This window comes from Chiloscyllium plagiosum, unplaced genomic scaffold, assembly GCF_037043375.1.
Source record: "Chiloscyllium plagiosum isolate Xiang-an unplaced genomic scaffold, Cpla_swu_hap1 HiC_scaffold_17, whole genome shotgun sequence".
Taxonomy (NCBI): Eukaryota; Metazoa; Chordata; class Chondrichthyes; order Orectolobiformes; family Hemiscylliidae; genus Chiloscyllium; species Chiloscyllium plagiosum.
Window position 1 is genome coordinate 26,791,368 of NW_028270155.1, and position 26,356 is coordinate 26,817,723.

The following is a 26,356-nucleotide window of genomic DNA, read 5'->3' on the forward strand; positions in this document are numbered from 1 at the left end:
CTGTAAATAACACAGCCCTATACCTGGAATGATTAAATTGCTTATGTTGCCACTGCAATGCACTCTAGATTTATGCCCAGTTAGTAGATTTTAGGAAATTGGTGAGAAATGTGTTAAATTACCATGTAGATTGTCGGCAATCTGTAGTTTTGTTTTACTTAGTTGGTGCAAAGATTCCAAAGTGGTTCCAAAGTGCTTCAGTAATCAACCATGTCAAAGAAAAGGTGCTTAAGTAGTACTGAGATAAGATGGACTGCTTGCGTTCTTTAGCGGCATACGAAACCCTTTTAAATATATCATATTACTATTGTGCACCTCATGTGCCAGTGTATACGAAATCTGTGGAACAACACAGACAGTCCAGTGTAAATTTGATGATGAATACTGTGCAGAAACAGAAGTCCAGTACATAACCTATAATTGATTAGGTGGTAGATGAATTAATATCCTTAATCTTTTCCATATTGCATAAAGTGGACTTGTGAGCCATCTTAAAAGAAGTGTAAGCCTTTAATGTACTGCCAGATTTAAAACCGTGCTTAATGTCCTCAATCCATCCAGTGTATTTATCCAATCCGTGTCAGCGCTCTCATTTCTCCCCCCTCTTTACTAAGTGTTTACTCCTTTGGCAAGGAGAAAGCATTTAAAACTGATGTTCATGGTCTGATGCTTCAGATTCCTTCACTGCTGGTTTAAAAGGTTCCCTGTCTGAAATTCATCCCTAGTTACCATACACCAATCCCCCTGGGTCCTCCCGATATTTAGCAAAAAAGGAGCCCTGCAACCACTTATGAGCGGGGTTTAATAACAGGCAAATGTGTTTCTTATTTTGCATCTTGTTAAGAAAGATGCATGCTATCAAATAGTCTCCTGGTGTAAGGTTTAGTGCAGTGCCTGCAAGTGTAATGATACTCTGATTGTTAACACCAGTGTCCCGCGACCATTTAAAATCCCAGCTGAGCTGAGACAAAATTACTTCATTTGTGCACTGGGCCGGAGATTGTGAAAGTTCTTCATATCTTGTCCTTTGACGATTTGTGCAGCATTTAAATTTTGAAATATTGAGTGTAGACATGGATACTGTGCTACACAGAACATGCATCTGATGGATGCTAGTGCACCCAGCTTTGCTCATCGAAAATCTTATTCAATGTTGATGTGTCAAATTTAACAGATTATCTTAAATTTTATATTGCATTGCTTTGAATTAAATATTCTAAAATAAATTATCTCTGTTATGGCAATATTTCCTCTTTAATGGCCACCTTCATTGCTGAATAAAATAATTCAGCTAACAGGAATGGAAGAGTCAATAGAAGCTTAGATTGTCTTTGGAAACATTGACCTTTTGCCAAATGTAAAGCATGCTCAACGGGATAGCAGATATAGTATTCTCTCTATATAACCCCTCCCTGTGCCACTTTGTTAATCAGCTGATCAGACAGGTGCAGAACTTAATGCTCTGCATTTATAGCTATGTCCTCATTAGTCTCAGACAATAGGGTGCAAGGGTCCGAGTACAAGATAAGTTGCCAAATGCCTTTAAGAATGTACACAATTCTACGACCCTGTCCAATTAAAAGATAAGATTTTCAAAAACGCTTTCTCAAACTACCCAAGAAGAATTATCTAAAACCACACGTCATCCTTTCAATGGAAACAGTAGGAACGTACTACAATTGGCTTCAGCATGTCTTTGTTAAGGGGAACAAAATTGCTGGAATTTCTACTGTTTGCACGGCGGCTGAAAGTGTGCATGCGTAGTATCTGCTGATAGGTTGGATTGTGATGCTTCTCATGACCAAATAGCCCAGTTTGTTCTCATGTTTGATTGAAATAATGCAAGGCTACTGGGTCTGTGGAGTCATTCCCCAACAAACAATAATCTCCTTCATAAGTAGTGTGAAGAAAATTGACAGAAAAAAGCATTATTTATCAACAATTCAAAATATAAATACAACACCAGATCAAATTACAGAAATATTTATTTGCAAATTGTACTGTTATATCTATGTTTTCATTTAAGAGTTGCATCTATGAATGGTTTATAAAGCTGCATTAATTTTAACAAGAGAAATTCATCCAGTAATAATTTGCAAAGGTGAAAAACTCATTTTTCTCTTAGCTATATTTTTAATCAACCAGAGAGTGAAACAGGGGTCCAGAATATGATCGCAGATGACTTCACCCTTTGTATTCACAGCAACATTGGGAGGGGAATCTTGTGTTCATTTTGGCTGTGCAAACCCTCCATTTGTGGTGGCACCATGGTCAAAATAGAATTCTGCTGACGTCTTTGGAACAGTTCTTTAATTCATATCGTGCAAATGCCATAAATAATTACTGGCTTGCCCAGATTTTATTCACATGATGTGGAATTTTCTATAGAGTTAACAGAGATTTAAATTATATTTTTAAAGAAATGTTCTAAAGATTTTAAACTACAAAATCCCAAAGATGGGCCATTATCAAGTTTAATATGAAGAAAACTGCATGGTGACTGATTTCATTATTTGTATTAAAAATATTCTAAGCCATAACTATCATTTATTTTTAATTTAATACATTTTACTTTGTACCTACTGATAAAAAAGATTATTTGATTGAAATATTCCTGCTATCCATTAATGTCTTTATAGCTTTTGCATTTTAATCTACTTTATTTTTGTGTTTTAGGATTTATAGATTTGCCTTAATCCTTTGTCTAATAGCAGAATATAAGTAAGATGCACTGAAAGCTTAGCGCTTCGATTTAAGAGTAGGCTTGCAACATTATGCTAAATATTAAACAAGGGAAATATTTTCTAACTAGTATTTATTTTTCCTTTTTCTCTCTTCATTTTTGTGTATCCTGTTGAGTTTCTTGAAAATAAAATGTATTTTGAACACCTTTGTTATAAATTTATGTTGTTGGCTTGTGTGAGAAAAAAATATGATTCGAATTAAATGGATCTTCAAATATACATTAGCATTTGCTAGCATTTATTTTCCTATCTTTAGCAATAAAAACCATAAAGAATAGTTGAGTTTGAAATATATTGAGCTTTTAAAGTGTAAACAAAAAAAGGCATGTAGTTAATTTTAAAATGGTCTTCGTGATGAATGTCGGCACATCAATGAAGCTTCAGATGCAAATATAAGCAGCAATAATTCATGTCACATTCAGTAAAATATGGGCTAAAATGCTAAAATAATAGGAGGGTAAGGAAAAATAACAATCTCTGAAGGGCAGCTGTCTCACGCCCTAGCTTGGAAAAAGGCTGTTCAATAGGATTACTGTCCTCTCTCATAACCTATCAGTCTGCTGATCAGAAATTCATAATGCAGGCCATCTATTTTTCAGCTCCTGCAAGGTTGCATGATTGAATTTAAATGAGCAAATGCCAGAAGTGGGCTTTGACATTCACTCCTCATACTGTCTTTTTCTTTCCCCTGCTTGCCACCATCTCAGAGCATGCAAATAGGAAACTGCGATGATCACAAAATGGTGGATTTCAGTAGAGCGAGGGGAGAGGAAGAAACAAAAATAATGTAAATGTTTGCTGACATGCTGTCAGCGGAGAAATAGCTTTCCTTGAAACTACTCGTGTTGAAATTAGTAGAATTAAAATTATCTCAGAGCATCTTTGGACTGTCGTCCATTTGAACCAGCCATTTGCAATCTCTCTGTTTGATGCTGTTGATAATTAGCTTACAGAAGTGTATTGTAGCCAAAATTGTCTTGGAGGTATAATGATATATAATGCTGCAAGAAACAGCGAATTTAGATCCCGCTAGTGAATAAATAGATAAATTCTGCAGGAAAGCATAATGTCAGTGGTGTCGCTTATGGGTGTACCTTATTAGTTCTAACAGGCTGGTTAGCATGAGGTCACCTCCACGGCTGCTGCTCGCCACAGCAGGGTCATGCGTCTTCAGGCTAAAACCAGGGGAAAGCAAGCTGAAGATTCTGTCAGATCAGTCCAGCATGCAAATTTTGTCTTTTTTCCCTTTGTGTATCTGTTAAGTGTATATGTGTGTTTGTCTGTACATGTATGTTTTTTTCTCTCATTCTCTACTCTAACCTCCAACTGCCCCCACCCCCACCAGCCAACACAGCAAACCACAGTCCTTACTCACTATCTGCAGCACCATGTGATGCTGTTCTGGGCATAGTAGATAAAAGAAGTACATCAACAGAAAAAGGAAATAAGGGGCATTAGCTTGTCTCTTGCTTTATTTTTTTCTACATTGCCTCTTTGATTTGAATGAAACTACGCACTTGCATGCACATTTTGGGCAAATTAAGCCAAGCTTTTCCCTGCTTACATATTTATTTCTTAATATGACTATTTTTGTTTTAAAATTTGGTTTACTCTCAATATGGCTGACTTCTTCAAACAAATGAGCAATTTATCAACTCTTGGATATTTTATTTTGGAATTACATTTTAATCAAAAATAAAATTTAGTTTCCCTTTAAAATAGGAGATTTTTTTGAGGAAAAGAAAACCATGGTTGTCTGTTGTTGCTACTGCCACTGTCATAAATGTTTTTGTCAAATTCACTTGGACTGAAGAAAGTGTCCAGACATGTGATTAAACCCTTTCACTTATAGTATGCTCAATCAATCCAAAGTCTACCTCTTTAAGTGATATTTTGGTCTGAATTTGTGCCTAGAATATTTATTTATTTATTGGTTATTTTTGTACTAAGAGAACCCAGTTTTGAATATATACACGTATGTAATTTTTGCTTTCAGTTTTTCTAACCCCAGGCTTATGTTTGTATTGTGGTTCTAGCCCCAACCACCAACTCCTCAGAGCACCGTCTGGAAAAGTGACTCTTACAAGTTGTGAAAGCCTTCAGGTTTTCCTTTGTAAAGCGTTTAACTGTGACCCACCCCTCCTCTCTTCCCTCCCCCTATCCAAGGCTTCATGATGTCTTGCCTGCTGGCTTAACATGTAGTTGTCTTTTTATTTTTTATATACCAGTCACAACTCAGGGAGAGGAGGGGAAAGCAAAACCTTGAAGGATGGAGCTCAAAATTCAAAGCAGCCACAGGGAATTCCAAGGCAAGAGCACAAGGCAAACAAGCTGAGGTAAGGCAGTTCTATCCCTTACCTCGTTTTATTTATGTCTTCAGAGTGCGAGACTTTAAAAAAACTTGTACTTCACTGCCAAAGCAGATGAGCATGGAAATCATGTGAATATGCAAAGTAGGCACAGAGGCTGCGTTTGTGACACGTGTATGTGTGTATCCATCTCCCCTCCTCCTTGCCTCAGCGTCTGATCCTCAACAGATTGCTGTTGTTTCTTCTGATCACAAACCCTGTGTGCAGAGGGGGGCTTGAAGCTCAGAATCATGACATGATTGCACTGTTTTTTAATGTGCGCTTTTCTAGCTCATTTGCATGTCAAAGCCACGGAGGTGTGAGGGCAGAGATTAGTATGGATATGACATAATGATGTAATGAATTGAATGTGATCGCTTATGCAAGTAAGAAGGAGAGGATTTTTGATTTACCGTATAAGGTTGATTAGTGCCAGGGGCTGTCGGAATGTATTCTTTATTAAGGCTGAAATTTTAAGAAAAAAAATGATAGTACTTCTCAGTTTTATTTGTTTTCACTTTACTTCATCATAATTTTTAAACCTGAATCTATTTGCATGGAATTTTATGATTATTAAACATGAAGCTTAGCTTGACAATCAAAATTTATTGCTGAATTTTACAGAAGCTACAGCAGTATTTATGTAAATAAAAGAAGGTGAATTAAGTATATAACACATATTTCTACTTGTATTATGGTTGGTATTTTTATTTATTAATAATAGTAAATCTATAGTGTTTCTATTTAACAAATCTAAAGCTAAGTTATAACAATATTGCCACGAGTGACTAAAACAGACATGTGTTTGCAATTGAAGTCTGGATTCTATAAAAGGTTTTCCCCGGCTCCCTACATACATATTTGTTGAGAGTTGACAGAATTTAGTTTAAATGTCAAAATTACTGTTACTTTTGTTGAATTGAAAATATTTCCAAATTTTAACTTCTACATGGTTTTTCTAATACAAGTAATTTTAAAAGATAAAATATAGCCTGCCAGTGAAAAATATAACAATTCAGACAAAATTTAGAAATGTAGGGAAAAATTCCTTGCTTTACACAGATATACCAGATATTTATTAATTTTTATATGCCATAAATCAAGGAAAATAAAAGTTTTTATGTGTAAAGAATGAAACTGTTTGTTCTCTACTTGGTGTTTTAACTTGTAGAATGTTTGCTTTGCAACACACTGTAAGCTTACAATTGTGACAGAGCTCCCACCGAAACCCTAGTCTGTAGTGCCAATAAGAAAGAAAGGCAGAAAAGAGGATTATTACTATTGATCCACCCAAGGGGATCATTAAACATCAGTATCAATCCACAAATCAGCAGTCTGTGGTAGTTGCTTGGGCAGTCATTGGCAATTTGTCCCTATTAGATGGCCTTGCCCGGAGGTGTCAATGATGAGAGCGTGTCTTTATCAGAACTTCAGATAGTAATTTTTGATTTCTTAGGAATTTCACTAGCCATATCAGAATGTGAAAACACTTTACTTTAGCCTGCAAAAAGTGATGTCAGATTAATGCATACATTGCAGCATGATATTTCATGAACCCCTTCCACCACCCCCCCCCCCCCCCCCCACCACCGTTCTTCACAACAGCAGTAGTTTTTTTTAAAGTTTGTGGTTTATTATTGGTTAACTATAAAATTCAACAGTAATTCCCCAGTTACCAAAAGCAAACATCACACTGATGTGAGATAAAAAAGTGAAAAACGTGTTACATCAATTGAGGAATATATACTAGAGAAAAGGAAATACTCATCTGATTTCATTAGTAATTTACAAATCAATAACTGATATTGATCTTCAGTAATCATAAATCTATGATGGTTATTTCTGAGTACTCCTGTACTTTCAGGTTTTGATCATAAGCAATTTGGATGTCTCAGATGCAATGTAGTAAAATACTTTCCACCATGTATTTTATTCATTTAAACACTTTTATTGTGGTATATTGATTTAATGGTTGTCTCAACATGAACTTGACATAATTCTTATCTTCATGTATGTACACTATTAAAAACATAACTAGTTATGTCTTTTCCAGTTGCCATGCAGTGAAGACATTTTCTTTACAATGAATCTATTGTTACCTTAAAGGTGATAGTAGTTGTTCTGTACCATCCCCATCTGCTGTAAACTCCACATGATCATTTGGGGTTTTTCAGTTTATTTACAGATTTAATAGTTGGCTATTTGTAGTAACTCAATTTGAACTATTGAGGTATGGAGCTGCTGTTATACAAAATACAACATTTAAGTATTAGGAAATTTCAGTAAAGTTATTGTTTATCACAGCACAGGTGATTCCGTTCATTGTGTCATCATTGAAAAGGCAGTAAGTTAATTAGGGCCTATTACTGATTAATTAGTTTATTTTAACACAGGTACAGGCTTTAATATTTAGCAAAAGATGTTATGTGATGAATACTTATTCTTGAACAAATGTTGCTGGTAGCATAAACTGCATAAATTACAGTTTCTTTTAGTCTATTGTGGACAATTTATGATAATGGATATTTTAAATTACTTTTCCAAAATATTTTGGTAACACGGATTTTAGGAAGAATTATTTATAATTAGAAAAGCAGATCAGAAATCTGAATTAACACGATATAACAGCAACTTACAATTTGGCTTGATGTTTGTTTCGGACTGAAATGTACGAAGCAATGATTTGAGCATAAATAGCAAATTTAAAAGTGTTTTTGTTGTCCTTTTTTTTAAACACCTAAACCAGACACTGACTTGTATTAACACAATATTGTAATTCATCTGTACATTATTTTAAAATTTATTACTTACGTTTGTGACATTTTCAGCTGACCGAATGGCTTGATAATTTTAGCAGACTCTGTGCATTGCGCAGACAGAAAAATAGTATTTTAGACTACCCAGCATAGCTGTGTAGGTGCTATGTTTTGCTAATTTTTTCAATAATTAAAACACTAGATTTTGTTGGTTTTGGTCAGGTTCAAAGATCCTTATATGCTTTCTTAAAGGTTTGTCTTCTCCATGATCTTCAGTGAATATTTTTGAAGTTAATGTGCATATCACAAATTGCTGATTTGTTTCTGATTTTTATTCTCTATCAACATTTTTGGAAGTTCCACACCTTCTTTATTGTTGATCAATCATAGAGTAGATTCCTTATTAATATAAAATCGGACTGAACTAAAAACGTGCCACTGCAGAAAGTTTAACATTATGTCTTGAATAAACAATTCAGTTTAATGACGAAACATATATCTATAAGAGTATTGATATAAACAGATGCACAAAAATAGCAGGATGAATAATTTCTAGAACTACAGAGGCAACTTTAATAAACCTGATGCCTCTTCCTTTACAATATGCCACATATTTTATTCACATGTAAAACTATTCTTTTCCCCTTTCAAGAGCTTGGTTCAAAATCTAATCATCTGTAATTATTAACATTTAAACTAACAAATCTTGCAATGTTATTCAATTGAGCACAGTTGTCAACCAAAACGTATTCTTAGATGAGTTTTAAATTTTATTCCATAGTTTTGCATGTTTAGTACATGTTCATGCATGCTCTAACAATGAACAATTTATGGAGTGTGTAGTAATTTTCTTTTTAATATGGCTATATAAAAAAAGCAACTCCTACTTTGCAGTTTTCATACAGATTTTTATAATATTAATTATAAGCTACAAATTACTGACAAGATCAGAAGTAATTCTATAATGCTGTCAAAGTCTTCATTTTTTTGTGTTGATGATGGATGTAGCAGAAGAAGTGGCTTCCTGGATCATTAATGTATATCATAGCTTTTGAGTTTTATTAAACTCAGTGCATCTTGCACACTAGTAGTCACTTGTGTTTCCATGGCTATGATTACTATATATTACCATGAAATAACATAGGATAAGCCTTTTCTTGACTACAAAAATGGTACTACGTAAAAAATAACTGAAAGGAAATTAATACTGACTACTAGTCTGGCTCGGTCAACCCCAACTGAATACCTTCCAGATTTTTCTTCCTGAAACCTTTTTGCCTTCCTCAGTAACAGTATAATGACTTAACTCTTTTGACCCTGAGTTTTGTCATTGAACGTTACCATATATTTATAAGGTGTTTGTATGCCTTTAGAAATTTGTAGTTAATGATTGTTCCAAAGCTGAACAATACCAGAAATGTTGAAAATGAATGCACACGATCCTGTTTCTTCAGTTGAATCAGTGAGCTTGAATTAGGCTCATTATATTTGTACTAAATAATAAATTTCTGTGGACAGTGAAATGCAAAGTCAATTTATTTATCGAACATTTTGCTATGCATTTCCAACATAAATAGTGTTCAACTAAAAGCTACACTCCCATTGATACCATTCTATTCACATTTTGAGTAAGTAAGAAATACAATATAAGGCACTACTAAATTGCATATAATTAATGGATGTCTTTACCATATAATTATAAATAACTACAGTCCATACTTTTGTTTTGTGAGCAAATAATATTAAATTTTTAAAGACCTGAGTTCATGATTTTAAATGGCTGCTTGTGCAAATTAATGCCTGTAGATGGCATTGCAGTCTATCTTCTCTGCTTTGTCAAATCTGATTTTAAGGCTTCGCGTATCTCACTATTGTGTAAAATGAGAGCTTTTTAGACAAAGGATTTTTTATTGGAATCTAGTGATATATTGGCAATTTTCTTAGTTTTTAAAACCTGGAGAAGGTAGTGGCATATTTTCTCTACTGTAAATGTTCTTTGTTTATAGTTTTAATTCTAAAACAGCAATAAATACAGAAGGATATTGTATTTGACTCATGCTAACAAAGGAGCATTCTGACTATTATCCTTGAAAGATTTTGTAGTTGTATGTTTCAATGCATATGTATGATACATACATTAGACTATTATTTCAAATACAGAGACAGCTTCATAGTGCTTTTGACTTTTTCAGAAATTAACTGTTTCTCCAATACATTTTTATGAGTTTTTTTTCCCAGGGTCCAGCTAATTGTGTTTTTGTTCAAAATTGTGCCATCTTCTTGCTATTACTGCCTTTTTATTTAATGATTTTTATGCTAATATACACAGGCATTACTTTTAATTCTTTTCAGATTTTTTTTAAACAGAATCACTCAAATTTAGATTTGCTGAACCCAAAAAAAGCAATGCCTTTTTGTTTAATGTTCTATACTATGCATTTTTGTTATTATTATATTATGTTGTGGACTCCCTGAAGAATCATATTTATATTAGATGTAAATGAAACAAAGAATAGCTCAGGTAATTTGCTGCATTTTGGTAAATGAAGATAGATTTTTTTCCAAAATAATCTCTAATTTTTTTATTGCTATAAAAGGAATGTTGATTACTTATGAATTAAGTAAGCTTTATTTTTATATTGCCTGTCTCCTTGACGACTATTGATGTCAGTTCAATTCTTGACATTTTCTCATTTGGTAAGATTTCAAAATTGCCATCATCCTGCCAACGTGTCATGAAAAAATTGTATGAAAAATCTAATGGGTGTCTGCTCTGATCGCCTTCACCCGTGGCAGGAAAGACAAAACTGATGAAATGTGAAATGTATTCAGAGTGGTTTGAGACAACAGAGTGTCAATAACCCCTTTCGTCTTGTTATGCTCAATGCAGCATACATGCTTGTCGTGACACTTAGGTTTGTAGAATTTAGATTAACATTTTTCACATTCACCTAATGTGTTGATTTATCTCTAAATGAAGGTACTAAAAATATCTGATATACGGCATGAAAATAAAGAATTCTATCATGGTTGAGGTTGCTATTAATTTTATTTTGGTATGTGTACGATTTCAAACAACGTATGTACAGAATGTGTGACTAGATTATGGGATGAAGTCAAAAAAGCATCTACCTTTCCTATTCGTTAAATTAATGTAATTTTTATACAATAGCTTTATGAGTCTAAATATTTCCATCGTTAAATAAGAAATTCTCGATAAACGGTCAGTTAACGTTTTGCGATTTACACTGGATGTCTTTGGTATGAGTGGAAATTATCCTATTCAGCTAGCAATAATTTCATCACTTGCTTCTGCATGGCATGCTTTATTCTCAAGTAAAAAGCATGTCCTTGTTATCTATTCCGCAGTGTTTTTTCTACTTCTCTTGCTTACTAAACTTGGCTGCTGCAACCATTCTTTTGTGTTTAATGCCTATCAAATATATTTCTTATTACCTGTGGGAGGTTTTATTATAGTTAGCAGGGGCTTTTTTGTAAACAATCAACCAAATCCTAATAAGTATTTGTGAAAATGCTACCTTAAGCAATGAACATAAAATCATGTTTCCTTTATTTAACTTGCAATAGAGAAGCACCTTACAAAATGGAGGCATTGACATTTGTACCTAAATGGTTATAATGCATCCGTATCATTTGCGAATATTCATATTTTTACTTGTATTAAAGTGTTTGCTATACTAGTCATCTACTGGCAAAAATAAATTAATTTAGCAATTTTAACAAATAAGTACTGTAGTGTCTTTGCAGCATAAAGGTGTTTGGTTTATTATTTATCAACTACAGATTCACTTTAGAATTGATGTTGCATACTAATCTTTGTTCTGAAATACAATACATTTAAAGAATAATCTTTGCTAAGTTATAATGTATAAAAATTAAAGTGCAAATCACTAGATAAAACATTTCTTTTAAAATCTTTAATGTGTATTGTGCTGTAACGTTGCATATTTATAAAATGGGTGTTTGATACATTTTAGTCTTCCAGTTTTATATTTTGTTAGATGATTTAATCATTCATCAATTTAGTTTGATTCTTTATTAATGTAATGTGCATTCTAAATAGAAAGTACATTTTAATTGAAGTAAATTTTTACATTTTAATTCATATACTTCAGCTCAGTAACTGAAGCTACAAAAAATTTCATTGTGGATGGAATAGATTGCATTGTATTCAACGACTCACATTTGTTTTGTTTGTTCAAATTAGTCTGAAAATTATGAAGTTTGTATATAGCAGTCTCATTCATCCCATTATTTTTTTCTTGGACCTAGTGAATGGCTTGTAAAGGAAATATGACAGCTGAAAAAGCATTTATTTTTCAAAGTGTGAATCAAATTAGAGTATTTTGATGAAGAAATGCCAGCCCTAGGAATCATATAGAAATGAGGGTAAACTAGTGCTGAGACCAAAGATGTGTATAGTGCCTTCTAAAATATACCTTCTTCATATTTTCTTTGAACTCAGTCAGGGGTATAATTGGAATCCAGACATCAAAGAATTCCACCACTCAATCTATCTCTTTCATTGTGTATTTCAGTCATTTTTATAATTCTATTTTAATCTTATATTTGTTAGATTCTCCCCTTAATTTTTCTCCAATTCATTTTGTTTAGTAATTGAAATACTGTTTATGACTTATTTTGTTCAACGTGAGCACAGCCGGTAGAATGTAGGCTGCTATATCGAATGTGTATTGCTTAATGTGTTTGCCTGAAAGCATCCTGCTTTTCTTATGTTGTAAACTGATATATCTTTTAAAATAAATGCTGTAATTGGTTAGAGGTTGTTTCAGCAATGTTCCCATAGTTGAGTACCGGACAATTTTTCATTCAAATCATGTACCTATATATGGTAGGCACGAATTGTCAATTTGGTTAAAAAGAGAAACTAGCTTTGTAAATGATTAAGAAATATTGAATCATCAGTTTAATATGCATATTATCACCAAAATAATATTGCCTTTATTTTATATATTAAGGTATTACTCTTTCATATGATAATTAACATGTAGCTTCATTTTGTTTGTTTATTATAGGTACCAGCTTCTTCTATGAAAAAAGCCATTTAAGTACATTTCACAAAACCAACACCAATAAAATGCAAATGCATTATACCACAAGCCTATAGTTCTGTAAAGTAAGTGTGAATCCAAGCAGTAGTGACACTAGTGGTCAATGTTACTATATGTCCTTTTATATGAAGAAATATTTTAATGTGATGCAATAAATTTTCAGCATTGAAATGACTCCATTTGAATGTGGATTTCCAAACAAAGAATTAGATATATCTGATATGAAAATATACAGTAACCAGATGTACTTCTCCTAATTCATTAAAGCTAATTTGACAAAACCATTCCATGGATAGATTACATCATACTTGCAATGAGAATAAAATATTTCTGTCACTTAGGGCTATTCTTTTCTTTTGGGAAGGGGTGGGTGCACATATAGTACTAGTTACTTTTATCATTCTTACAGTGAACAGAATTTGAACTTAATATTCCATGAAATAAGGCAACACCATCAAGTCATTGTAATCACTTCAGGTTAATAGAAGAAGTAAAATTGTCTTTCTCGCACAGATTAGAGCAAGACAGCATTATTAAAGTTTTGTGGACAGGCAGTTAAAATATATCCTCTGTGGCTGACGCAAGTCTTTTCTGTTTGGATGACAGCTTTTCAAATCTTAATAGGCTGCTCATTTCTGGTCTGAGAGTTTTCCGCACTTCTTTCTAATGTGGGCTGTAACAGGAGGTAAAAACTGACATAACGAAGTGTCATGTATTGCAGAAACCTTTATTCAGTAAGTGCCCTGTGATAAATTGGTGTCAATAAGCAAACAATTAGAAATAGTTTGTGCCACCCTTAGGGCCATTGTCATGATTTGATTTCAAACCCTTTTCCTACTCTTGTTCGTTTTTATGCAAAATAGCAATAATGTGCAGAAGGAACTAATATACGCAAACACACATTTTAGATAATGTATTTTATATATGTACAAATGTATTAGTTGAATAAAAAAATCTTATGAATAAGCTGATCACATTTTCTAAAAATGTGACCCTATATTTCATATGTTGCATATTTGCCCTATCATTAGTGTATACTTGCAAGAATTATGGTGAAGACTGACCATATTGTAAAAGATATTTTCATTTCCCTGAATAATTCTTTTATATTCACACACAAACCAATAGGTTTTTTTTGATAAATTTGAGAAACTAGATTATTGTAAATCAATTATCACATGCAGAATTTAAACAAATAAAATGCAAACTAAGGAATACTGAGTTAAATTGTATGCAATGGAATCGTTTTTTAATGCCTGCATTTTGTTGAGATATTTATCTCCTGTGCCTGTTTCATTATCCAGCTATGTATTATATTGTTAGCAGTTTCATCTCTGATGTGAAGCTATTACAGGTTTGTATATGCTATACTTTTTCTAAGCTTGCAAGCAATATCTTTGCTGAATATCATGTACTCTTGTATTAGTATGGATGTGGGATTGTGTACTGTGCAGGTTATAGGTCAGAGGCTTTAAATACCAAGCAATTTTCTACTCAGAAATGCAGTAAACCACAGCTTAAATGTGTAAAAGTACCAGTATCAGGATGGAATAAATTTCTCTCTGAAAAACATTGGCTGTCACATTTCTGGCTGTTTCCGTTTAATATTAGTGCACAACCAAAAATGGAAAGGATAGCTGTTGGATATAAGCATACATCAAATATGCATGCATTAAGATCACAATGCACAAAACTGCTGTTTTACTCTCAGCGTGCTGAATTATAATGTTCTGTATTTGAACATTTTACAGACCAAATACCACAAAATTAATATTTTAATATAATGGAGACTTATCCTTTAGGTTTTGAGAAGATGCATTTTTTTTTCATTTTATGTATCGAAGTTACAGGATTAGTACATTCTAATATGAATGAAAAATCCATAAAAACTTCAGATATATCTGAAGAAAAACGAATTTGCTTTTACTGTCAAATCAGGTTGTAAATATTCAGGCAAAGAATAATTCAAAATAAATGTAAAATTCTACCAAGAAAATCAAACTGTAGAAATGACAAAAATATGTGAAAAATAATCTTGTATTGAAATGTAACTTGACCCTTTGGTACATCTTACGAATGATATGAGGCTGTCATGTGAGCAGCCAAAAAAATGGTTAATTCTGGAAGACTGGGGCTTGCTTATGATAAGAGGAAGGGGCTTGGTTTCATATTATTACATCTATGATGCTGCATTAGCCTCAGATAGCATCAATAGCAAAATAGCAATCCTTTTGTTATTTACAGCATCCAATATTTGAAAACGGTGCAGAAAACCTCAGTTTAATAACTGTGATGTTGTTTCATCAAGCAGTCAAATCTCACCCAATTAGAGGAACTTTTTTCCACAGGATATATGTTTATGAAAAAGGATATATATGACGATCTTGATGGTAATGAAGTTCTTGGCTCACTTCACAAAATATAAATTTAAAATACTGTTGATGGCTGAATCTTTTGTGAGAAAGTTAAAACTACCACAACAGCCACAGGGTGCATGATGTTTCGTGTGGTTATGATTAATACAATATAGTCAAAGAGTAAAATATGTAATTTTGGTTAGAACTTGCACTTCTAGTAATACAGTTGCAACATTCAACTATTCCATTAAGGAAAATTGACTGAATTGAAAAGTGTTTTGCAGTTCCAGGGCTGATATTTCATTATCGTATCTGTACTACGTTTGTTGCTGCAGATTAAAGTGCCTTTAAAATGTGAGACTTAAATGACCACAATTAAAATGAAGAATTTAAAAATAAACTGGAAGTGGAAATGGAATAAAGTTGGCATATTACTTGCATAGTCTTTAGCTATTATTTCATTGGTACTGATACACATTTCCACAAAAATATATCAAGGCAACTTAAAATGCTTGCACACACTATCTTGCCTTTCAGTCTGTTTATGATTTCATTCATAATGCATCATTTTAGGATCAGTAAATCATCTCTTTAGCTATAAACAGTTTCAAAAAAGAATAAATCCTGATATTTTCTAATGTTCTTGCAATAATGTCAATCACTAACACATGGAATGATTTATTTAATAGATTGATTATTTCATAGCAGGCCTTTCTGGGGCCCAAAAAGCACTTGAAAGAATAAATTTAATGTGGCCTTGTGGTCCAGGAGCTGAGGAGGTGACAGAAACATGAAATAATTTATATACAGTCTTCTAACTGGTTTATATCTTGCTTTGCGGTCATCCACAGTGCAGCATTCAATTCTTTCAGCAAGTATCCATCGTACTTTAAGGTACAATTTAAATTAGCAAAAATGTAAATTGATGGTTTACCATGCAACGTCTTATCTTAATTTATTTATGAGATGTGTCATGTACATTGCAGAAGAACAAGTGCATACAGAAACCCACATAGGTGCATGAGCAGTACTGCGTGTATGCTGTGATTAGAGGCATGATATTTTTTATCCTCCTCCAGAAGTGTTGAGCTGGAGCATGGTGTGTAACATTAAAGATTTAGAGCCTTTTTTATCCAGTGCACAAAAGTATATACGTGTTGCAATACTAAATGAAATTAAAATATAGTGCCTTAAAACATAGTGCCTTTTGTTGTATTTTTCATTATCATGACTCCTATATGTTATCAATTGAATATCTATATCATGTATTAATAGTATCTTTTAGTGTTGATGCAGCATGCGTTCAAGCCATTTTGAGACTACCAATACAGCTGTGTTAATAACAAACCCTCAGAATTGTGCGTCATTATAGGCCTCTTGATTCGACCATGACATGTCATTAACTTGATTTTCCTCTGTATTGAGAAACTATTGGGACAGTCTCTTGTCGGAGAATTGCACATTTGCAATGTGCAGATTTTAATATCTGGGAACTTAATGACCTGGCCTAGTAGCATACGTCAGCGCTAAACCACAAAGTAGCTACATCTGTTTCGGCTTTGTTCAAGATACTGAGGGAGGGGGGAGCATTCCATGGTCAGGGGCCAAACTGCATGTCATATTTCATTACCTTCATTAGCTATTACAGAGGGTCTATTATGAAGAGGATAGCAACCTCTGTTAAAAAACAATTTCAATGTGGAAATCACAAAGTCAAGCCCAAAATTGTTTGGTTAATGAAGAGATTATTTTTTGAAAACTCATGGTTAGTGTAGTAACATTGATTTAGGTGTACAGTTTTAAAACTACGAAGGAGAAAATAGTGTTGCATCCATTGATTTGCATTGATAAAAGAATAGTATAGGCCCTTAGATTTACTTTCCATTAGTATAGGTAGTAACACAAATCCTTCTAATTTAAATAATAATTCACTATCCAAATAAGTAACCTTTTGATTTGTAGGGGTAGGACCAAGAAAAGAGTTGCAACAGAATTTGTCATTAATTGTTAGGAATTGCATTGTACACATTATTTCGATTTACATGATAATTCTGAAAATAAAACCTCATTTTTATCAAGGAGCTTGGGACATAAAAGAAATGAAACACAAAGCGTTGCGCCGATTCACAGGTATTTAATGTTTTCCAGTCAATTGGACATTTGCAAAAATCTGCACACCTGGGTTTACCATGTTGATTACTCACCCAACCCCCTCTGCCACCTCTCACCTCCTCCCAACCCCCAACACTCTTATTTGATTGCTATCCCCTCTCTTTTGATGTATGAAGTTTTTATAACTATCCTGCCAAAATTCATCACAGGCACAATGTTGGACATTTCTCTCGTAATTTATAGCAGTCGTCTGTATGAGGCAGTTGTGGGAAGGCCCATTACTAAGTTGCTTGTTGTTGTGGTTCCAGAAGAAGACAACACATCAATCACGAGCTGTAAGACTCCAAAAGTCCATCAGATTTACAGTGTAATAAAATTACATTTCTATGAAACTACCTGTAACTTATTCTGCAACTTGCTGGGCAAAAATGCATGTTGAATACAATATAAGAATACCTTTATTCCAATGCAGTTGTGATTGGAGATCTGAATGCATCTTTTAAATCAACTATGAGAGGCATAAGGCTTAATGTTGTTGTGTGCATTTTTATTTAACAGTGGAACTGCTTTTAACAGATACTTTTAGCTATTTGGCATTTGAGGGTTAAACATCTTGACAGGGATTTTCTCCCAAGCATCAAAAATTCCTCTTGTTTTGTAAATGAGATATTTATGATTATCAAAGTACAGGGATGGGTGTCACAGTGGAAAAAAAAGGAAAAAAGTATTTTCGGTATTGATTGCTTTTTTGAGCTTAGGTACCTTAAGGACTGAAAAGGATCCGGGGAATATAATAAGACAGGGGACATCAGCAGCACAAGGGGCATGACCTTTATTTGCAATCATAGCTGAGATTTACAGTTTATTACTGATAGCTTTCATAAAGAGCCATTCAGTTCCGAGGTGAGTGGTTTGTCATCTGGAAATGCAATTAACTTTGTCCTTATCCCAATCCCTGGTCTAGATGTGAACAGCGCTCCAATAACACCACATTTTCCCTAATTTCATTTTATTCTCACGGATCTATCCTTTGAGCATTAGTGGAATTGCATATTATTATCCATCCACAGTGCCTAAAAGGCACTTGTGAATATTTTTAAAATTGATTACATGATTGTTCAGGGTCATTGTGGCACGCACTTTGCCTTTCTGTGACAAAAAAAGGGTGAATCATGCTTAGAGTAAATGCTTGGTGAGTTAATTAAAAAATGCCTGGACAACTTAGAAAAAACTGTCTCAGAAGAAAAAAACAAAATCAAAGTGGCATCGTTTTCATGCAGCCAACTTACAAAATGACTAAAGTTGATATTGAACTTTGCATATGTAATTAATTAGCAGACCCAAACACATTATTGTTTTTATTTGCTAGAGACCAAAAAAGATTATACTTGAATAAGACAGTGATATTATTATCTAAATTTGTTCAATACATAGTTATAAAAATTATTGATCATATTAGAAGCTATTAATCAAAAATCAGAATTCCAAACATTTCTTGACTGTTAGTTTTTTAATTATGGTATAATTAATTATGGTATATATTTGTTAATACAAATGTATTCTTCATTTTATATTTAAATAATGTCTCTTAAAATTTATGTTTAATAACATTTCTGAAGTTTGAACACTTTATCCGATTAAAAATTAAACTGCCTGCAATGTAATCGGTTCGGTGTCTGAAAGGCAAGATCATAAAATGTCATTATAATTTGCTAATGTTTAGGAAAGTTGATTGAAGTACATATTGATGATTTGAATCCTCTTCTGACATCATTATTGATTTTTTTTTGGTAGAAAGCACAATGATATTCAGATTTATGAACACCTTTCTTCATGAGGTAGTGATTGGGTGCTGTGTATCAAGACGATGGTAAATATGAAAATTATTTTTAAACTAACACATTTATAAATCTTCAGTTGAAGCATTCTTCAGTTTGAAAAGTTTTAATGCAAGTTATCAAATATATAGAATATATTCTAAACATAATTCTGTTCTCCATATTTTTCAGTTATTTCATTAAATGTTACAACTACTGTGCATATTATGTACCAGCTCTTTTCCAAGGAAATGCTTCTAATGATACAAGTACTGAAGGCACCAGTATATTAAAGTCAAACAGGTAAATATTTCATGTTAGAAATAATTAATCTTTTAATAGATGTTAACTTTCTTTCACTCCTTTAATTATATACTTGTTTTTTTTGGAATTTTCTCACATTTTTGCCTTCCACGTAACGTTACATTCTCCATGGCTCTGTCAGATCTGCTCTTAGGATGATCTATTTGGTGATCTTCATACTCCAGCTTAATTGCTTTTATAGTTGTTTTATTGTTGGTGTTGTTGCTGCTAACAGCTGACAGAGGAATGGCTGCACCTCCTGGGGCTATAATAAGCCACCTCAATAAGGTTATTGGCTCCTTTAAGAGTGGTAGTGCTGTTTCATTCACATGGAGGAAGATCTCTTGCTTGCACATCCATCCTGTTGTTTGTTTGCATTGACATGTTGCACCTGTGAAATTACCTGGTATTTTCTACAGGTCAGTTTGCTTGGTGTTCAAATTGGTTTATTAGTGCAACTTTGAGTTTGCACTCAATTCCCAGCAGTTTGCTTTCTCTGTCTGTCACAAGAGTAATAATCACAAACTTGAGAGAGCAAGGAGGTGGAGATACCAGCCAAATATATGCTACTCTACTCCTACATTTGAAATCACTAGTCCCCCATATAAGTTCAGTTTCCATATTTGGAATGTGAGGTAACTTTAAGTAGTGCATGTTTAGAGGTGTATAAACTCTCACTATTGAATCTTAAATTCTTTTCATACATTTCAAATAGATCTTTTTTAGTGGGTGGCTTTTTCCAAAATGGAGTTTATTGTAAGCATATGTAATTGCCATAAGAGAGACACAAAGTGAGAAACACTGGATGGAAGAGATGTGGGGAATAATGGGATTTGTGGCAGAACTGTGCAGGAAGTTCTACAAGGTCTGTCTTGGCATCAGGATCAACTCCGTGCATCTTCTAATGTATCTGCTGAGCAGAAAATTACCAGTGAAAGGGTGTTAAAGCTTGTCAAACACCTTATTAACAGTGCAACTTAATTAATATCTAACTTCCTATATTACCAAATGAGCTGAACAAGCTAGGCATTGAGAATTTGTGACATGTCAGAGTGGGTAGCCGGTACCTTCAGCTCATCACTGGCTGTGATGAGCCTCTATGTTCCTCAGCACCAAGCAGCATCTCAGGGCAGGATCCATGGGCACCAGCCACATGCAACCCTTATTCAAGGACATTGGCATCTCACATTTTCCGATCTTTCATGACCGTTATGGTACCTCTTCAATCCACTTGCAGGATGCTGAGGAAGCACAGACTTGTATTGCCAGGTGCACAAGCAGTGAGCATTGAAATGCTGCTGCGAGGACACTTTGCACACCCAGGCACCCATTCACAAATTGGATGAGGATTGAATTCACATTGGGTCAGGCTGTACCTCAGGGTGTTGCCTTCACTTTCCTTGTCTTGGTCTGCTTTTTGTAGGAATGTGTCAGGGTTGGGTCAAACACCTTGCTGTACAACACACACCGAGACATCAATCTGCCAGCAAGTGCCAACTGTCTGCATGGCAAACACATTGCACATTTATTTGACCATTTGGCCATGTTCAAAAGGTTGGTGAGGGGGTCCTGGTGCTATCAGTCATGGGCAGAGTTTGCACACAGTTCAGGGTCTTGGCCAAGATTATCCATCCATTTAGGATGCTAATAGTCAGGGAATTTGTACGAATGCAATCTGGGAAGTGGGCAGCAGTCCATCATGCAGGGTCATTAGCAACAGGAAAATTGCAAGTTGTCCATTGGCATTTGCAAAGATTGGAGTCAAGGATCTCTTCAGCCATGTCTAGGGGCTGTTCATCAAAATTGTTCTGAGGTCTGTGGTGAATATGATTCATCTAGTGTAGTCTGAGCAGAGTGTGATGCATCATCCTGGTGTGCTGTGCTTTGCATAATTGGAGCAACCAGTGAGGTGATGTGATAGATGCTGAGGAACTGGGGAATTGGAAGTGGTCTGCCGAGGATAAGGATATTGAGGAGGAGAAAGCTGTCCTCATGTATGACAGAACCCAGCAGTGTCAACTATTGCAAGGCAGACAGGACCTGATTAACATTCAGTTTCAACAGGTGAGAACCGGGTACAACAAGCAGCCGAATATTCATTCATTATGATTTGATTTGCGCTTTGGGGGAGAATGGCAGCCTCTATTAATTTTGAGTTCACTTTTGCTAATTATAATTAAAGCCTCATGTTGGAAATTGTCCGATGGCTTGCCTGCATGTGAAGATCCCCTACAAGTCTACAGTAGACACTGGGGACAGTCTAGCTGTGATTTACAGAGGGTTTGAGATAGAGTGTGGCTAAGGCCATGAAAACTGATGGTGAACTAGAGTTGAGAATGAATTTGAAAATGCCAGGATTGTCAACCATGCCATTTATGTGCTGTGAGCAGCATAGCTTTGTAACTGTTGTGCCATTAAATTGCCAATGAAGGTAAATGCCAGTGGTTGTCTGAGTGCACAGTAGTCTGTAAAAGATGGCATGGTTGCAAAGGCTGCTGGTCCTTTGGAAGATATTTGCTAGGTGGGGAGTTGTTCCAGGAATTGCATGAGGTAAAATGGAGGGAGAGAATCAGATTGAGAGGGTGCCATTGGGTTAGGTAGGTAATTAAGAAGGTTTGGTAAAATATGGCAAGAAATCTGACTAGGCTTTGTGGCAAAAACAACTCCTAAACATGGAAGCATTTGCAACAATTTTCATGGTGATCGGTGGATAGTTCACTCCAGGCACCTCTGGAGATCCCCAGCATTACAGATTGGCAGTCTTCACACAATTCAATTCATTGCACATCAAGAAATAGCTGATGGCTTTGGATACTGCAAATGTTCTGAACCCTGACAACATTTTGGCAATAGAAATAAAGTTTTGTGCTCCACAGTTTACCATGCCTCTGACCAAGCTGGTCCAGGACAGTTACAACACTGGCATCTAACTAGCAATGTGTAAGTTTATCCTGGTGTATCCTATACACAAAAAACAGAGCAAATTCATCCTAGCTAATTATCTTCTGATCAGTTTATTCTTGGAGATTAATAAAGTGATGAAGAGATTATTAACAGTGCAGTCAAGCATGATTTACTGCTCCATAACTTGACCATCATCACTCAGTTGGCTTTTGCCAGGGCCACTTAGCTCCTGACTCATCACAATGGTGGTCCAAAATAGACAAACATCTCTCTCCAGAGGTAAGCTAGGTATGACTATCCTTGGTATTAAGGCTGCATTTGCCTATGTATGGCAACAGAGAGCTTGAGCAAAATGAGAGTCAATGGAAATCGGAAGAATGCCAAGTGCTAGTTGGAGTCATACTTGGTATAAATTAAAATAGCTGTGGTTGTTGGAAGTCAGTCATCTCAGTTTCAGGATATCTCTGCAGGTGTTCCTCAGGTTACTGTCCTAGGTTCAATCATCCTCAGCTGCTTCATCAATGATCTTCTCTCCAATCATAAGGTGGGCAATGTTCGCTAAGTGGGAATGACTGCATTAATGTTCAAACCATTTGCAATCGTATCTTCAGATACTGAAATACTATCCAAACAGAGCAATACCTGTACAGTGTCCAGGTTTGGACAGATAAGTGATCAGAAGTTGAACTGGAATAGCCATCGAAATGCTGTGGCCACAAGGGCAGGGCAGAAGCTCGGAATCCTGCAGTTAATACCTTATTTCCTGGCTGCTCAAAGCTTGTCCACCATCCACTAGACACTTGTCAGGAGTGGATGGGTGCAGCTCCAACAACACACAAGAAGCTTGACACCATCCAGGACAAAGTACCCCCCCTTGATTGGCCCCACATCAACAAGCGCTAACCCCTTTCACCACAACATACAGTGGCAGAAATGTGTGCCATCTACCAAGTGCTCTGTAGAAAGTCACCAAGGCTCATTTGACAGCACGTTCCAAACCCACAACACTGCCACCAAGAAGGATAATAGCAGAGATACATGGGAACACCACCACCTGCATGTTCCCCTCCAAGCAACTCACTATCCTGACTTGGAATTATATGACCATTCCTTTACTGTTACTGGGACAAAATCCTGGAATGCCCCCCCCCCCCCCCCCCCAACCCCCGAAGGGCGCTCAGGGTCTGTCTACATTAAATTAACTACAGCAGTTAAAGAAGACAGCTCATCAGCCCGTTTCGAAGGCAATCAGGGATTGCTGATAAATGTTGGCACAGCCACTCACAACTTGAGAATGATTTTTTTAAAAACAACTTTGTATCTTTATAGGTGAAAACCTTACTGCATTCCAGGTGAAGAAAATAAAATGATGGCAGATGATGGCAACTGATAGTATAAAGCAAGAAAATGTTTTGAGAAAAAGGAGAAATTATTTCATTGTTCTTCACTTGAATAGAACCAACACTTGACTCAGTTGAAGTTATAAGTCATGTTAATAGCAACGTATGTTGGCTATTATAAAGTAAGTGTTATTAGCAGACAAATTAAACATTTTATTATATTAGGCAATTAGAAACTGCAGGTTTTCCTCACACCTTGTCACCACATGTCTGTGATTAAAGGTATATGTGAGATATCTGCAGGGTTCCTATTGAATCCCTTACATGAGATGTATATCAAAAATACTGAGACTGGTGGGAGACAATCGGGGGCATGAAGAGGAGGGGGTTCCTCACTCAAGAGCCCCCATTTCATTTTGGCTGCACACCAGTCTGCCCACTGTTTATGTTTAAGGCAAGTTGCAGTTAGTGTTCCTTTGCTCCTCACACAGCCTCACCATCAAGATCTCCATCGCTTTATCAACCACCACACCACTAATTCCATGTGCTGCACCCCCCCCCCCCCCCCCACCAAACCCCTCCAGCAGCCTCCCAAGCTCCTGTCCCACCCTGACACCCCACCGTGCTTTCCTGACCATGGTGTTTGTGACTTATAACTGGGGGATGTAGTCCCAGTCCTATCCATTGCTACTGCTGGCACTACATAGCTGTTGGCCATTCAGTTTTGCTAGCTGCTCTGTTAAGTGGGATTTCTGGGTGGAATCCCACTCACAGCCACTTCATGCACCTTGGAGGATTAAATGATCATGGAGCTGCCTTGATTATTGGGATACAACCTCTACTCACTCTTTGAGTGTTGGAGTGTGAAATCTGAGCATCCAAAATATCCTGTACTTCACTGAATACAAATACTTTGTATTATTAAACAAATTCAATGACTTGAAACAGAATTTAGAACAATGAAAATGTTTGTCAAGTGAAATTCCTGTGTCAGGTTTACAACTGGTAACTGAAATGAGTAATATAACCAGGGAACACGGAATTTATTCTGTCAGTCTTTGAGTTTTGCAGATCACTTAATCTGGTCATGGACTCTTGTGTTGAATATAATTGAAGCAAAAATACAAGGAAAGATACAAATATGAATTGTCAGTCTGATCTGTGTAATCATGCAACTTGCCTTAAACATAAGCAATCACTTCTTTTATTTATATGTTACAGCACCTTTCTTCATGCACTCATGGGATACGGTTGTTGCTGGCTGTGCCAGCATTAATTGCCTGTTCCTTGCTACCCTTGAGAAGGTGGTGATGAGCTGCCGCCTTGAACCGCTGCAGTCCATGTGCTGTAGGTAGACACACAAAGGGTGGAAACTCCAGAATTTTGACCCAGCAACAGTGAAGGAATGAGGATAGTTTTAAAAGTCAGGCTGGTGAGTGGCTTGGAGGGGAACTTGCATGTAGTGGTTTTCCCATGTATCTGCTGTCTTTGTCCTTCTGGATGGAAATGATCAGGGGTTTGAAAGATGCTGTCTATGGATCTTTTGTGGAAGTTCTGCAGTAAGTATGGCAGATGGCACACATTGCTGCTATTGGGCATCGGTGGTGGAGGGAGTGGATGTTTGTGGATGTGGTGTCAATCAAGTGGATTGCTTTGTCCTGGACAGTGTCAAGCTTCTTGAGTGTTGTTGGAGCTGCATCCATCCAGGCAAGGGGAATATTCCATCACACTTCTGACTTGTGGATTGTAGATGGTGGACAGGCTTTGGGGAGTCAGGAGGTGAGTTGAATGAGCATATAAAAACATCCCAAACTTTTTATTTAATGTATTATCAAACAGAAATTTGGCTCCTAAACAAATAAGGTGATCAGATGACTAAAAGCTTTGTCAAAAAATACATGTAGAGTCCTAAAGGAGGAAAATGATTTATCGACAGAAAGTCTCAGTGAGGGGATTCCAGAATATATGGCCCAGACAACTGAAGACATTGCCACTATTGGAGTGTTGAGAATGCTCAAGGGGCAATAATTGGAGGAGCTCTGAGATCTCAGATGAGCAGAGGTTTTGGTTAGAGGAATATAAGACTGTAGAAACGTTCAAAGCTACAATGGGCGAAAGCAAAGGAGAGTTCAAAAGAAGAGTGAGAATGTGAAAATCATGTCATTACTTAACCTGCAGCATATATCAGCTATCGACCACTGGGACCTGCAAAATAGACCTGACCTTTTACTCCTTATCATTTACTGCTAAGCAAAGTAAGATTTTCACATCGCATGGTTCCATTTTCATGCAACTACAATGAACAAACTAAGTATGAACAACCTTGCTCAGCAACCAATTGTCTATCCATTCCAAGGCAGAGGACATTCTTCAACAGAAGCTGAGGAGATGCAAAGAAGCACACAATGACTAAATGGGCAGAGAATTACCAAAACTGAGTATAGGGCAGAGTGTAAGTTAGAAATCCAAATTCTAATACTTGGATGCCATCAAAGGTTTTGAAACCAGTCGGAATCATATGAAATCATTGCAAAAGAAAATAATCCAGTTCAGACCAATGTACACTTTATATAACAATTGTG

At 35.5% G+C, this 26,356-nt stretch overlaps 1 long non-coding RNA gene across 3 annotated transcripts in view; it reads left to right on the top strand.

The window, feature by feature from the left end:
- The first annotated feature begins 4,935 nt into the window (after window positions 1-4,935).
- LOC122558284 (uncharacterized) overlaps window positions 4,936-26,356 on the top strand; it is a 37,434-nt gene continuing 16,013 nt past the window's right edge. For 2 of the 3 annotated variants that reach the window (XR_015759859.1, XR_015759858.1), the window contains exons 1-4: window positions 4,936-5,080; window positions 12,906-13,006; window positions 19,205-19,280; window positions 19,420-19,530. This is a non-coding gene — a long non-coding RNA (uncharacterized LOC122558284). The remainder of the gene's footprint in view (window positions 5,081-12,905; window positions 13,007-19,204; window positions 19,281-19,419; window positions 19,531-26,356) is intronic. The other variant, XR_015759861.1, reaches the window with a different exon arrangement.